General features: G+C 38.1%; 1 pseudogene; it reads left to right on the top strand.

Annotated features, from left to right (window-relative positions):
* The first annotated feature begins 5,366 nt into the window (after positions 1 to 5,366).
* On the top strand, positions 5,367 to 6,843 carry LOC114238789 (serine/arginine repetitive matrix protein 1-like; annotated as a pseudogene).
* The last annotated feature ends 7,620 nt before the right edge of the window (positions 6,844 to 14,463 follow it).

Genomic DNA, 14,463 nt, shown 5'->3' with positions numbered 1-14,463 from the left:
GGCCTAGCCTTAAAATAGCCGGCGTGGTGCAGTCCAGCCACCTGCTACCTAAGTCCCTACCTCCTGAGGCTGAGGCTGCAGCAACCTTCCCCTCCCACTCCCTGCGCTACAACCTGCCACCGCCACCACAAAGGTAGAGTATGCAGTGCGCGATGTCTAGAACCCTTCTCTGTGATCTGAGCCCTTTATACCAAGTCTTCCTTGTTAGCTGGTCTGGAGTGTGAACACTTGCAAAATCCCCTATTCCCTCACCTTCTTCAGGCTGCACTTTGTTTTGACTGAGCATTTGCTTCGACCACTGGAACAGATGCTGGCTGGATTCTGAACAGAAGCCAGAGTTGGAAGCCCATGAGGTATGGATGCCCCAAGTGACCAGAGAAGGGACTTCCAGTCATTCGCATGCAGCTAGTTCTGTGGCTGCACGTGCCGCTTTTGGGATTCGTTTTAAGTCCGACCCAAAACCAGCAAGATAGGTCTACGTGCTGAAGCACTGTAAATGGAAGATTAGGCTAGAATAGGATAGAAGGAATGAGTGTAGAGGACACATTGTATGTGTTTATAGAAGAGCAGAAAAGCTTCCACTCATCAGCAATATTCTAAATTTGCAGATCTTTTCAAAATTGTTTTCATTGAAATATAGTTGATTTGCAATGTGTTAGTTTCAGATGTACAGCAAAGTCATTCAGTTATATATACATAAATTTTCAGATATCTAATAATATAGCCTCAAAATATATACAGCAGAAATGGACAGATCTACAAGAAGAAAATGACAAATCTTACATCATCATAGGAAGAATTATTTTTGCACTTTTGTATTGAGATATAACATATACAGTGCAATGAATAGATCTTAAATGTATAGTTGGGGGACCTCCCTGGACGTTCAGTGGTTAAGACTCTGCACTTCCAATGCAGGGGGCCCAGTTTGATCCCTGGTCAAGGAACTAGATCCCACATGCTGCAACTAAGAGTTCACATGCCGCAACTGAAGATCCCACATGCCGCAAGGAAGATCCCATGTGCCACAACTAAGACCCAGCACAGCCAAATAAATAAACAGATATATATGTTTTAAGTGTATAAATAATGTATAGCTGGATGCGTTTTGACAAATGTATACACTCATGAAATCATATTAAGATATAGAACATTTCGGTCATCCCGGAAAGACCCCTTGTGCCCCTTCCCAGTCTGTTCCCCATTCCACATTCCCTTGACTGTTCTAGAACTTCATATAAATGGAATCATACTGTATGTACTCCTTTTGCTCTAAACTTCTTTTGATCAGCATACTGTTTTCTGGGGATTCATCCATGTTGTATATATGAGTAGTCTGTTCCTTTTTAATTGCTGAATAGTATTCTTTGCTGAGATAATAGTTTTCCAATACTGGAAGAATTTTCCTCTTTATTTTGTGCTATTCATAATGTAACAGTTACAGTCAAGGCATACTCTTAAATTTAATCCGTGCCATTAACATTGTCTTTATCACTTTCTTAAGTTTATTCACTCACCTGTTGTTTCCATTTTTTCAGCTGTCAGTTTGGGTCCTTCAGGAAGATGATACCAGGAAGGAGTTAGAAGTGAAAGAGAGTTATTGGGGTAAGTTCCTGTGAAAGATAAAGGGAGAGGAGTAGGAATGTTTTCAGGACAAGATATATTCTGACACCTTAGAAAAGAGAGGGAAAGGAGAATAATTGTGTAGGAGAAGGTTGAAACTACAGTGAGGGTCTGAGAAAGTCTCAGCCAGGTAAAAAGAGAACTCCAGCACAAAGATTGCTCATAGAGCAGACATGGACAGACCCTACCAGCCCTGCCATCTGAATCAGCCCTGCCTCTGAATCAGGGAGGGGCTAGCACTCCCTCTGAAGAGCAAGTTCTCAGATGGAACACTTTGGGAAAACCCTGAAGTTCTGTGGTTGCCGGCTGTTAGCCAGTGTTATGCTGGTAAATGGTTGATGACTGGCTCTCTGGGAGAAAGTGTGTGTGTGTGTGATTGTGCTTATAAATTTTAGTAATATAAAGAATTGTAGCACACAACTTATAAATAAAACATACTCTTTACTGTAAATCCCTCACAATTGATTCTCCCAGAGTACTTTCATTGGTTTTTGCTGAACTCTTGTATCTATAGCCAACCTATGGTTGCAACTGGTGAATGTAGTTCCAACATGAATGCTGGTTGATATTTTTGTTTATATTAATGTCTAAGATGAAAGTGAAACAACCAACATGTATGTCAGAATTTCACTTGTCTGCCAATGTTGTGAGTAACTTTTTTGCTAGAATAGATAAATACTTTTCTAATACTAAAAGAATTTTCCTTAAATTTTTGTGCTGTTCACAATGTGACAGCTACAGACACCACACACTGAGTTTTTTCTGCATTATTAGCATTTTCCTCATTGTTTTAAGTTTAAAAGCCAACCTGTAGCACTCGCTGATTTCCATGATGTCAGTACCCTCACCAAGGCCAATTTCAAGTAACCGGTGTGACATCACCGAACATGAACTTGGGGAATGATGCCCAATAGAACACCATTATATAGTTTTTCCACCATACAGATAGAGCAGATGCAAATAATCTTGAGAGCCTAAGTATAAGTAAAATGTAGTAACAGAAGAGGAAGTGAAGAGTTTTGAGAAATTATCTTTGTTTTGAATATAATTTATTTAATTACAATTTAGCAAAACTTAATTTTTAATAATGGCTGTGTTTAACAAACAGTTTGCAAATATCCTGAAATTTTTACAGTCAGGTCTCTCAAGCCAGTACTAACAGGCCCCTGCACACTGCTGTGTCAATTGACTGCACTCCTCACAGCAGAGCCTGTCTTTAAAGGAGATCTAAGCAGCTAAGCTAGATGACTGCCACATTTGCTATTGTGAATAAAGCAGCTATGAACAGTCCTGTAAGTGTCTTTGATACATGTGTGTATATATGGAGGGATATAGAAGATTTGAATAGCACAATTATAATTAGGTAACATATGTCTATTAGAAAATATATTTTTTCTAATATGTATATAAATATATTTTATATATTATAATATTATAGAAATAAATTTATATAAATATATATGTAACAATTGAAGAATATATATTATCTTAGGAACATATGGAACATTATAAAAAGAAACCATAGCACTCAGCCATAAAGCTAGCCTCAACAGACTTCAAAGGATTAATATTATACAGTTAACATTCTCTGATCACTTAATACAATTAAGTTAGACATTAATTTTTTTTAAAAACTAGAAAAGGCTTTCAGTTTGGAAACTCTAAAATACTTCTAAAAAACAATTCATGGGTTACAGGAGAATTCATGACAGAAATTATAAAATATATAGTAAGTATATATACTTAAATTATATATGAAATAAATATATTTATTAATATATTAATATTATGTTCCTTAGAAACCACTTAAAGGTATATTAAATAAATAGAAACCATATATTAATTATATTTAAATTTACATATTAATATACAAAATGTAATATTATATAATTATATTCATTTGTGATAGTATATTAATGTATTTAATAAAATATTTTAAGTGGTTTTTAAGCCATGTGTAAGAGTAATTTTTTGGAGGGAGGGCTGCTCCGCATGGGCTGTGGGATCTTCGTTTCCCAACCAGGGATCAAACTGGAGCCCTCCGCAGTGAAAGCACAGAGTCCTAACCACTGGACCACCAGGGAATTCCCTGGAGTAATTTTTTAAATGCAGAAATAGACAATTTGAACATTGGATTATCAGATAGCTTCCAAAATGCTTCAGATGATTCTAATCTTTTACCGGCTGGAGAACCAAGGCTCTAATTCTTCTCTAGGATACCTAATTATTTGCTCAGTTCCATTTGCTCTCTGGTCCTCTGGCTGGCTGCTGTAGTAGCAAAGTAGCATCTCTTGTGCTAAAGCAACACTGCCTACACCCACAGAGGCTCTCGCTACTTACACCACTTCTAGACTCAGATGAAGCACTGAGCTTTTGGGCTTCCCCAGCAGCTGACTGGAGGCACTGGGCAAGGATCAACGTGCTAGGATAAGCTTTGACCAATGAGAGATGTGAAACTGGCAAATACATTTCTTTCCCTTCCTTTACCTGATAGACTCTTCTAAGGCAGGATGATTCTATGGAGACTGTCTGGGCAAGTCACTGATGACAAGAAACCGATCTTTTTTTTTTAAAGAAATGGCCAGCTTAGTAATTCATACCTTTGTATTTGTTTTCCATCTTTTGCTGTCTCATTTCCCTTTCTTCTACATTCTTGATGTCCTGGGATTGAACGACCCAATAAAATATTAGTAGATTTTTAAAAATAATAAAATAAAAAATAATATTACATAAAATATATATTATATGTAACATTATATATTTATATAATAATGTATAAGTTAACATATAATTTTATAATATATAAGTTATAATACTATAAGTGGCTTCAAACCACTTAAAATGTATTAAATATGTATATGTATGTGTGTGTGTGTATATATATATGTGTGTGTATATATATATGTGTGTATATATATATATATATATATATATAATCTCCCATGCACCTTGGGATAGGGAGTGTTCTCAGAGCAATATGACTCCTGGATTCTTCCACAGAACAAGTGCAGGATAAGATCATTGGTTCAGCAACAAACAGAAACTACTGAAGTAGCTGAAATGTGCAGAATGCTTAGAAAAAAAAGGCAGACATGAGAAAAATAAATTTTGAGGTTAAAAAGCCTTGGATAACAAAACGAGTAACAGAAATCCTTGGGTTTAAAGAGAATGTTATGGGACTTCTGTGGTGGTGCAGTGGTTAAGAATCTGCCTGCCAATGCAGGGGACATGGGTTCGAGCCCTGGTCTGGGAAGATCCCACATGCCGCGGAGCAGCTAAGCCCACGCACCACAACTACTGAGCCTGCGCTCTAGAGCCCGCACACCACTACTGAGTCCATGCGCTGCAACTACTGAAGCCCACACGCCTAGAACCCATGCTCTGCAACAAGAGAAGCCACCGCAGTGAGAAGCCCACGCACTGCAACAAAGAGTAGCCCCCACTTGCCGCAACAATGAAAACCCAACGCAGCCAAAAATAAATAAATAAATTTATTTTTTAAAAAATAAAGAGAATGTTATGACTGAGTTTAGTCAACCAACTGGAAGTGAAGGGCTGAACCAAGATGGAAATTATTCTTTGCATCTGAAGTGTAGTACCATCACTTTATTAGGTCACAACAGAGTGACCCAGTGTGGCTCTGGCCCAATTCTCTTGGCTGTTTTTGGAGAATCCAGGCTCTAAAATGATGCGAATCAACCAGACTGGCGTTTTGAATGAAAAAAAAAAATTCTACAGAGTTTATGGGAGAACTGTGGCCCCTCCACAGGAAAATATCGCTGGAATCCCTTTCACTTTCCTAGACCTGAAGAAAGAAGAAAGGAAACAGACAGATTGAAGAAGAAAAATTGCCACCTATGAAAAAAGCAAGACAAAGAAAAGAGAGATAAAGAAGAAAAATAAAGCAGTAGGGAGAAAAGGTAGAGATCTTGAAGTCCAAGAAGACTCCAGTCCAGATTTCCTACCCTAAAAGACAATCCTGCCCAGTCAGGACAGAGAGAAAGCACAATCATGCTCAGCCTTCTCATCAAAGAACCAAGAGCCAGAGTCCTTCCTCTGCTCCAGAAAAGAACACTCCAGCACTCCCAGAACCTTCAGTACAAGTGGCCACTTCTAACACTCAGTGATATCCTGAAATTTCCCCAGCCTGAAACTGTACCAAAGCTAAAGGACATTCTCTGGAAAAAAAAAAAAAATTCCATAAAAGAAAAGGAAAAGGAGAAGAATCAACCAAAATCTCACGCTTCTTCTCATACTTGATCTTGCTGGCGCTACAGATCCCAAGATCATATTCACCTAGAAGACAGCTAAGCCCAAGGAGGCAGCCATCACCTGGAGGAAGAACTCCACCAAAGCATAGATGGAACAGATCTCCAGTGAGATGAAAGAGGCGCTCATCAGCATTCTTGTCTAGGAGTAGTTCATTGTCCACTTTGTCTTGTGTCGGGTCACTGACAAAGAAGTCTCCCAAGAGGACCTTCAGCCCCCTTGAAAAACTGGTAGTGAAACAGGAGGGAAGGAGGCAGGGCACAACCTTTAAAAGAACGGCATAGCCCGAGGATGTGACATAAACTGATTAGAACCAAATAGGTCCAAGATGGTGGATGAGTCGACTTCCACTAGACCTTGAGCCTCAGTATACGCTCATTGTAACACATCGGCAAGCTAAATGACACACCCACAGGTGCCATGACAGTTCCAAGGCCAACCATAATGGTCAAAGAATGGGAGGTGGCCCAATTCCTGGAAATCCCCACCCCTGCCCCAAAATAGCTGGGCCACTCCTCCCACTCATTAGCCTATGAAATTACCCACCCCTATAAAAACTGACAACCCCATACCCTGATGCCACTCTTGCCTTCTGAGATGGCCCACGCTCCATCTGTGGAATGTGTTTCTCTCTAAATAAATCCACTTCTTACCTATCACTTTGTCTCTCACAGAATTCTTTCTACAACAAGACATCAAGAACCTGAGCTTCATTAAGTCCTGAGACCAGGTGTGTGATCTCAGTTAAAAGACCGTGGGTTCAAGTCCCAATCTGAGTTGCATGGTTTCAGCAGGTTATCTCCTTCAGCAAGTCCTCCAAGGCAAAAGCACGAAACATCACCTACAGCAACTCTACCACCAGAAATTCATCATTCCCCAGCACCCAGGAGCAATGCCCTACAAGAAAAAGTTGTATTTCTGTTTCTCCAGGGAGAACTTCAGGTAAAGTGACAAAAAGTGATAGAAGTGACAAAAAGTGATAAAACTACTGAGAATAAAATAGAATACTACTCAGCCATAAAAAGAATCTAAAAAAAAAACAACAACAAAGGAATGAATATAACAAAAAAGAAGTAGACACAGATAAAGAGAACAAACTAGTGGTTACCAGTGGGGAGAGGAGGGGCAATGTAGGGGTAGGGGAGTAGAAGATACAAGCTATTGAGTGTAAGATAGGCTCAAGGATGTGTTGCACAACATGGCGAATATAACCAATATTTTGTAATAACTGTAAATAGAAAGTAACCTTTAAAAATTGTATAAAATAGGGACTTCCCGGGTGGGCCAGTGGCTAAGACTCCATGCTCCTAATGCAGGGGGCCCAGGTTCGATCCCTGATCAGGGAACTAGATCCCACAAGCCGCAAATAAGAGTTCACAATAAGAATTCACATGCCACCACTAAAAGATCCCACATGCCACAACTAAGACCCGGCGCAGCCAAATAAGTAAATAATAAATATATTTTTTTTAATTGTAGAAAATAAAACAGAAAAAGAAAGTACTGAGAAAAGAGGCTCCCTCATCTAGAAAAGTAGAGTTCTCTGAATCAGAGGACAAAGGTGGCAAAATGGCTGCTGCATTTTCTGTGCAGCAGAGACACCAAATCAGACAACAAAACCAGCTCCTCCTCAGATGATGATGGTAATGATAGACCCAGAAGTCCTACATGAGAAATGGTGAGGTAGGCAGGTGGCAATTCAGAATGCCTCTCCATCACCACAGAAGTGCCAGAAAGAGATTTTCCCTTTTAGAGAAGTCCCTCCCCACCACCCACCGGAAGGCACGGTTTTCCTTCTCTCACACCTCACTTCTCCTCAGCTCACGTAGCCCATGACACCACCATCATTAACCCCTTAACGACCATATCATTTGCAGATATTTTCTCCCATTCAGTAGGTTGTCTTCATTTTGGTGGTGATTTCCTTTGCTGTGCAAAAGCTTTTAAGTTTAATTAGCCACCATTCTACTTTCTGTCTCTATGATTTTGACTACTCTAAGTGCCTCATATAAGTAGAATCATATAGGATTTGTCTTGTGACTGACTTATTTCACTTAGCCTAATGTCCTCAAGGTTTGTTTATGTTGTGGCATATGCCAGAAATTCCTTTCTTTTTAAGGCTGAATAATAGTCCATTGTGTGTGTGTGTGTGTGTGTGTGTGTGTGTGTGTGTGTATCACATTTTGCTGATCCATTCATCCATCAGTGGACACTTGGGTTGCCTCCACGTTTTAGCTATTGTGAATAATGTTGCTACGAACATGGGTGTACAAATACCTATTTGAGACCCTGCTTTCAATTCTTTTGGGTATATACCCAGAAGTGGAATTGCTGGATCATGAGGTAATTCTATATTTAATTTTTGAGGAATTGTCATCCTGTTTTCAACAGCAGCTGTAGCATTTTACATTCCTACCAACAATACCCACGGGTTCCAGTATCTTGTTTTGTTTTTCTTTTCTTTTTTTTTTTTGTTGGCTGCGTTGGGTCTTCGTTGCTGCACTTAGGCTTTTTCTAATTGCGGCTAGTGGGGGCTACTCTTCATTGTGGTGCACGGGCTTCTTATTTGCAGTGACTTCTCTTGTTGCAGAGCATGGGCTCTAGGCACACGGGTTTCAGTAGTTGCAGCATGTGGGCTCAGTAGTTGCAGCATGCGGGTTCTAGAGCACAGGCTCAGTAGTTGTGGCACATGGGCTTAGTTGCACTGCAGCATGTAGGATCTTCCCAGACCAGGGATCGAATCCGTGTCCTCTGCATTGGCAGGCAGATTCTTAACCACTGCGCCGCCAGGGAAGTCCCTCTTTTTTTTTTTTTGCTGCACCACGTGGCTTGCAAGATCTTAGTTCCCCAATCAGGGATCAAACCCATGCCCCCTGCAGTGGAAGTGCAGAGTCCTAACTGCTGGACCACCAGGGCATTCCCATTGTTTTGTTTTTCTGATAGTAGCCATCCTAAAGGGTATGAGGTGATATCCTGTAGTTTTGATTTGCATTTCCCTAATGATTAGTGACGTTGAGCATCTTTTCATGTGCTTATTGGCCATTTGTATATCTTCTTTGGAGAAATGTCTATTCAAGTTCTTTGCCCTTTTTTTTTTTCTTTGCCCATTTTTAAATTGGGTTGTTTGTTATTTTGTTGTTGAGTTTTAGTAGTTCTCTCTATATATTCTAGGTACTAATCCCTATTAGATATAGGATTTGCAGATATTTTTTTCCCTTTCTGTGGGTTGCTTTTTCCTCTGTTGATAGTGTCCTTTGATGTACAAAACTTTAAAATATTCATGAAGTACAATTTGTCTATTTTTTCTTTTGTTATCTGTGTCTTTTATGTCATATCTAAGAAGTGACATTGCCAAGTCCAATATCGTGAAGATTTTGTTCTATGTTTACTTCTAAGAGTGTTATTGTCTTAGGTCTTTGATCCACTTTCAGTTAAATTTTGTATATGGTGTTAGGTAAGGGTCTAACCTCATTCTTTTGCATGTGGACATCCACTTCTCCCAGCACTATTTGTTGAAAAGATCGACCTTTCCACATTGAATGGTCTTGGCTTGCTTGTCAAAACTCATTTGAACATATATGTGTTTATTTCTGTGTTTGTTTATTCTATTCCACTGGTCTAAATGTGGGTCTTTATGCCAGTGCCACACTGTTTTGATTACTGTACCTTGCTGTATAGCTTGAAATCAGGGTGCATAATACCTCCAGCTTGCTAGTTTTCATTTATTTATTTATTTATTTATTTATTTATTTATTTATTTATTTATTTATTTATTTATGACTGTGTTGAGTCTTCGTTTCTGTGCGAGGGCTTTCTCTAGTTGCGGCAAGTGGGGACCACTCTTCATCGCGGTGCGCAGGCCTCTCACCATCGCGGCCTCTCTTGTTGTGGAGCACAGGCTCCAGACACGCAGGCTCAGTAATTGTGGCTCACGGGCCCAGTTGCTCCGTGGCATGTGGGATCTTCCCAGACCAGGGCTCAAACCCGTGTCCCCTGCATTGGCAGGCAGATTCTCAACCACTGTGCCACCAGGGAAGCCCTATTTTATTTATTTTTGATGCTATTATGAATTGAATTGTTTTTGTAATTTCCTTTTCAGATTGTTGTTAGTGTATAAAAATGCAAATGATTTTTGTGTGTTGACTTTGTATCCTGTTACTTTGCTGAAATCATTTATTAGTTCTAACAGCTTTTGTGTGTGTGTGTGTGTGTGTGTGTAATCTTTGGGGCTTTTTACATGTAAGATCATATCATCTGCAGGTGTAATTTTACGTCTTCCTTTCCAATTTGTATGCCTCTAATTTCTTTACCTTGCCTAATTGCTCTGGCTGGAACGTCCATACTATGTTGAATAGAAGTGGTAAAAGTGGGCATCCTTGGCTTTTTTAAAGAAAAAGCTTTCAGTCTTTCACCATTGAGTCTGATGTTTGTTTTGGGTTTTTCATATATGGCTTTTCATTATGTTGAGGTAGTTTCCTTCTATTCTTTTTTTTTTTTAATCATGAAATTGTTGCAATTTGTCAAATGCTTTTTCTGTATAAATTAACACGATCATGTAGGTGTTCGTTTTTTTGGTTTTTTAAAAGTAAATTTATTTATTTTTGGCTGCATTGTGCCTTTGTTGCTGTGCGTGGGCTTCTCATTTTGGTGGTTTCTCTTGTTGCAGGGCACAGGCTGTAGGCGCACGGGCTTCAGTAGTTGTGGCATGAGGGCTCAGTAGTTGTGGCTCACAGGCCCTAGAGCACAGGCTCAGTAGTTGTGGCACATGGGCTTAGTTGCTCCGTAGCATGTGGGATCTTCCCAGACCAGGGCTCGAACCCGTGTCCCCTGCATTAGCAGGCAGATTCTTAACCACCGCGCCACCAGGGAGGTCCCATGTAGGTGTTTTTCACTTAATTTTTTTTGCATTGATTAATTTAATGATATATTGCATTGATTAATTTTCACATGTTGAAACATCCTTGCATTCTAGGAATAAAATTTCACTTGGTCATGGTGTATGATACTTTTACTATGCTGCTAAATTTGGTTTGCTACTAGTGAGAATTTTTGTATCACTGTTTGTAAGGAATATTGGTGTGTAGTTTTCTTGTAGTGTCTTTGTCTGGCTTTGGTTATCAGGGTAATGCTGGCCTTATAGAGTGAATTAGAAAGTGTTCCTTCCTCTTCAATTTTTGGAAAAGTTTGAGGAGGCCTGGTATTAGTTCTTTAAATGTTTGGTGGAATTCACCAGTAAAGCCACTGGGTCAGGTCCAGGGCTTTTCTTTGTTGGGAGATTTTGATTATTGATTCAATGTCCTTACTGGCTATAGGTATATTCAGATTTTCTGTTTCTTCATGATTTAGACTTGGTAGGTTTTGTGTTTCTAGGATTTGTCCATTCGACCCAGGTTATCTAACTTGTGGGCATACAAATTGTTCATTATATTTTGTTATAATCCTTTTCACATCTGTAAAATCGGTAGTAATGTCCTCACTTTTTTAGCACTGCTTTTGCTGTGTCCCATAGTTTTGGTATGTTGTTTTCATTTGCATTCATCTCTAAGTATTTTCTAATTTCTTGTAGATTTTAGTAATTTTTTTTTCTTAATCCATCTAGCTAAAGAGTTGTTAATTTTATTGATCTTTTCCAACAAACATCAATTTTCTTTATTGTTTTCTATCCTCTATTTCATTTCTCTCTGCTCTAATCTTTATTTCCTTCCTTCTGCTAGCTTTGGATTTAATTTGTTCTTTTTCTAGTTCTAGTTAAAGTTGTATAGTTAGGTTGTTTTGAGTTCTTATTTTTTAAAGTAAGCGTTTTATAGTTATAAATTTCCTTCTTAGCACCGCTTTTGCTGTGTCCCATAAGTTTTGGTATGTTGTGTTTTCATTTGCATTCATCTCTAGGTATTTTCTAATTTCTTTTATGATTTCTTCTTTGACCCATTGGTTGTTGAAAAGTGTGTTTAGTTTCCACAATTTTTTGAATTTTCCACTCTTCCCTCCCTTATTGATTTCTAACTTCATCCTGTTATGGTCAAAGAAGATACTTTGTATGCTATCTACCTTTTAAAATCTATTGAAACGATTTGTGGCTTAACATATGGCATATCCTGAAAAATGTCCCATGTGTACTTGAGAAGAATATGTATGCTCTTATTGTGGAGCAGTGTTCTGTATGTTATATCTAGTTGGTTTACTGTGCTGTCTTCTATTTCCTTACTTTCTTGATTGTTTTGTCCATTATTGTGAGTGAGGTACTTAAGTCTCCAACTATTATTTTATAATTATATCTCCCTTCAATTGCCAGTAATGCTGCTTATGTATTTACCTTTATTGAGATCTTTATTTCTCCATACAGCCTCAAGTTACTGTCTACTGTCCTTTCACTTGCATGACTGATGATTTTTGCTTCACAGTACTTTGATGTCCTGTCATTGGGTGCATGAACATTTCTAATTGTTATATTTCCACAATGTCCTTTGTTTTTTGTGACTTTTTTTAGGTTCTATTTTGTCTGTTATCAGTAGAGCCACTCCTTTCTTTTGGTTATTATGTGCATGGAATATATTTTTTCCATCATTTCATTTTCAATATATTTGTCTTTGGATCTAAAGTGAGTCTTTATAGACAGCATATAGTTGGATCATGTGTTTATATCCATTCTGCCAATCTCTGTTTTGATGAGTTTAATCTATTTACATTTAATTACTGGTTAGGAGGAACTTTCATCTGTTTTTTTCCTATTTCTTTTCTATATGGCTTATAAGGTTTTTTCATCCCTCATTTTATGATTTACTGTCTTTTGTGTTTAATTTTTTATAGCGAATTGTTTAAATTCTTTACTCATTCCCTTTTGTATATATTCTATACTTTGTGTGTACGTGTGGTTACCACTGGGATAACATTTAATATCTTAAAGTTATAACCCTCTAATTTGAATTTATAGCAGCTTAACTTCAACAGCATACAAAAACTGCTCCTTCATAGCTTTGTTCATACACCTTTCATTTGAGGTCACAAAATTTCATCTTTATACACTATGTGCCCCAAAACATAAACTAATAATTCTCTTAAGTGCATTACTCTCTTAAATGTAGAAAACAAGATTCGAAGTTACAAACCAAAGTTTGTAAAACTTAGACTAATTTTTTTCTTTAAATATATCACTCTCTTAAATCATATAGAAGACAAAAAGTAGTTAGAAACTGTTGTTACAAAAACACTAGCTTTTATATTGCCCATGTAATTACCTTTGTTGAGATCTTTATTTCTCCATATGGCTTTGAGTTACTCTCTTTGTTTTCACTTGCATGACTGATTTTTTTTTCATATTTTGATGCCCTTTTTAAAATTGAGATGTAGCTGCTATACCATATTATGTTACATGTGTACAATATAGTGATTCACAAATCTTTAAAGGTTATACTCCATTTATAGTTATTGGCTGTATTCCCCGTGTTGTACAATATACCTTTGTAGCTTATTTTATACCTAATAGTTTGTACCTCTTACTCCCCTACCCCTATATTGCCCCCGCTTCTTCTCTCTCTCCACCGGTAACTAGTTTGTTCTGTGACTGTTTCTTTTTTGTTATACTCACTAGTTTGTTATATTTTGTCGATTCCACATATAAGTGACATCAGACAGTATTTGTCTTTCTCTGACTTATTTCACTTAGTATAATGCCCTCCAAGTCTATCATGTTGCTGCAAATGGCAAAATGTCATCCTTTTTAAATGGCTTAGTATTCCATTGTATATATATATACATCTTCTTTATCCATTCACATTACTGATGATTTTTGATTGAATACCAGACATTGTGAATTTTATATTATTGTATCCTTTAAGAGTTTTAAGCTTTGTTCAGATACATAGGTATGTTGCTTGGGATTGGTTTGATCCTTTAAAGAAATCCTTTGCTATGAAGAGTCCACAGCAATCTTTACTCTATGGCAAATTAAGCCTCGCTACTAAGGCAGAACCCTTCTGAAGGCTCTATTCAGTCCCTGTATATTGCAAGGTTTCTCCAATTTGGCTAATGAGAATTTAAACTATTCCTAGCCTGTTGTAAACTTCAGTGTACTGCTTTTCATTGGTTGTTCCTTGAACTCTAGTTTTACCCAAGACACAGAAATAATACTCAGCCAAATACTCAAGGCTACACCTCTACACATGTCTGGGAACTCTTTCTGTAAAGCTTCCTGTTTTCTAGTACTTCATCCCACAACTTCTAGCCAACTCAGTCTTTTGGAACTTTGATCCCTATCTCAATTCAACAAAACTGATGGAAAAAATATTAATCTGTACCTCTAAAAAGCTCAAGAAAACTTAAGGGGACCCACACTTAAGACACGATAGTCAAACTGTCAAAATACGAAGAATCTTTAAGTAGCAAGTGAACAATTTGAGCAAAATCCCAGTTTCACATTTGTGTCATTTCCTCAAAAGAAAAAAGCGAACACAGGGACTTACTTCCCTGGTGGTCCAGTGGGTAAGACTCTGTGCTCCCAATGCACTGGACCCGGGTTTGATTCCTGGTTGGGGAACTAGATCCCACATGCATGCCGCAACTAAGAAGCCTGCA

Source organism: Balaenoptera acutorostrata, chromosome 12 (assembly GCF_949987535.1).
Source record: "Balaenoptera acutorostrata chromosome 12, mBalAcu1.1, whole genome shotgun sequence".
Lineage (NCBI taxonomy): Eukaryota > Metazoa > Chordata > Mammalia > Artiodactyla > Balaenopteridae > Balaenoptera > Balaenoptera acutorostrata.
This window is presented reverse-complemented; position numbering and strand designations above follow the sequence as displayed.